Raw genomic sequence first — 2,065 nt, forward strand, 5'->3', positions numbered from 1 at the left:
TTTGATGCAACCCTGCAGATATGTTACGATCAGCAAGAAAACAATTCGTGCCAAATTTTGTGCAGATCGGTTGAAAATTGTAACTACTACGGCCATTGAAGTGCAAATCGGGCGATACATATATATGGGAGCTATATCCAAATCTGAACCGATTTTGATGAAATCTTGCAGATATGTTATGGTCAGTAATAAAACAATCTGTGCCAAATTTTGTGCAGATCGGTGGAAAATTTAAGTTACTACAGCCATTTAAGTGCAAATCGGGCGATACATATATTTGGGAGCTATATCCAAATCTGAACCGATTTTGATGAAATCTTGCAGATATGTTGATATAAGCAAGAAAACAATCAGTGCCAAATTTTGTGCAGATCGGTTGAAAATTGTAGCTACTACGACCATTTAAGTGCAAATCGGGCGATACATATATATAGGAGCTATATCCAAATCTGAACCGATTTTGATGAAATCTTGCACATATTTTAGGATCAGTAATAAAACAATCTGTGCCAAATATTGTGCAGATCGGTTTAAATTTGTAGTAACTACGAGCATTAAAGTGCAAATCGGGCTATATACAGCGGTCAAAAAAAGTATTCATCATTAGCAAAATTGATAATAAATTCACTTATTTTGGGTAATTGAAGAAAATTTAAAGTAAACAAATAATGCAGTTTTATGCAATAGTTTATTTTTCGTAATATGTTTTAAAATAAATTCAAAAAATAAATTTAATTAGCGCAAAAAATGCAATTTTATATAATAACACCAAAAACAGAACAAAAAAAGTATTCATCATTGATGTGCTATCATCAAAGTCAAATTCAAATATTATTTGGGAATCCCCCTTTTCTGTTTTATTTAGTAAAGGAGGCTTTGCCCTTGACAGCAAATATTTAATTTCATTGAAAATATAGTTTTTGTCAAAATGGGTCGTAAGCAAAACGAGGTTTCTGATGAGGTAAAAGTTTTGATAATAAAACACCACAGGAATGGTTTAACTCAAAAAACTATCAGTGAAATATTAAATAGACCACGATCTACTATACAATCCATCATCAGAAAGTGGACAGAAACGAAAACTGTTGACAATAAACCAAGATCTGGTCGACCAAAAGCACTTTCAGTTGGAGATGTGCGTTGGCTAGTGCGGCAAGTTCAGAAAACTCCGAAGACAAATGCGACCATTCTTCGTAAAAACACTATGGAATATTTAGGGAAGGAAGTTACTACACAAACAATTCGAAATACACTCAAAAGGCATAGTTACAGAGGAAGAACCGAGTGAAAAGGCTAAACTTCGCAAAAATGTATGTAAAACAGCCCGAATCATTTTGGAAAACAGTAATTTTTGCAGACGAGAGCAAGTTTAATCTTTTTGGGTGCGATGGAAAGGTCATAGTGTACAGAAAACCAAATACAGAGCTTGAAGAACGAAACACAGTTGCTACTGTAAAACATGGTGGAGGTGGTTTAATGGTTTGGGGGTGTATGGCGGCTTCAGGAGCGGGAAATCTTGAAATTATTAATGGAGTAATGGATCATAAGTATTGCATTGACATTTTAAAGAGGAATTTAAAAGATAGTGCTGTAAAACTTGGGCTTGGTAATAACTTTCAATATTATCAAGATAATGACCCCAAACATTCTGCTTTAAATACCAAGATGTGGATGCTGTATAACTGCCCCAAAGTCATTAAAACTCCTCCTCAAAGTCCCGACTTGAACCCAATTGAACATCTTTGGGAACATCTCGAACGCAAATTGAGAACGCGCAATTTTTCGAGCAAGAGTCAAATGCAACAGGTGATAATGGGTGAAGGGACTAATATAGACCAAAATATAACCGCTAAATTAGTCCAATCGATGTCAAACCGTTTAAAAGAAGTTATAAGACGCGGTGGTCGAATAACAAAGTATTAATTTTTTTAAATTATGTTATTTATTTTTTTGTTTTTTTGCAATGATGAATACTTTTTTGTTTAATTTTTTGTGTTCAGCTGTAAAATGGCCCTTTTTGTTCCAATAAATACTATTTTTTTCTTTAAAAACAATGAAATTGTGT

The sequence above is a fragment of the Stomoxys calcitrans genome, chromosome 2, assembly GCF_963082655.1.
Source record: "Stomoxys calcitrans chromosome 2, idStoCalc2.1, whole genome shotgun sequence".
NCBI lineage: Eukaryota > Metazoa > Arthropoda > Insecta > Diptera > Muscidae > Stomoxys > Stomoxys calcitrans.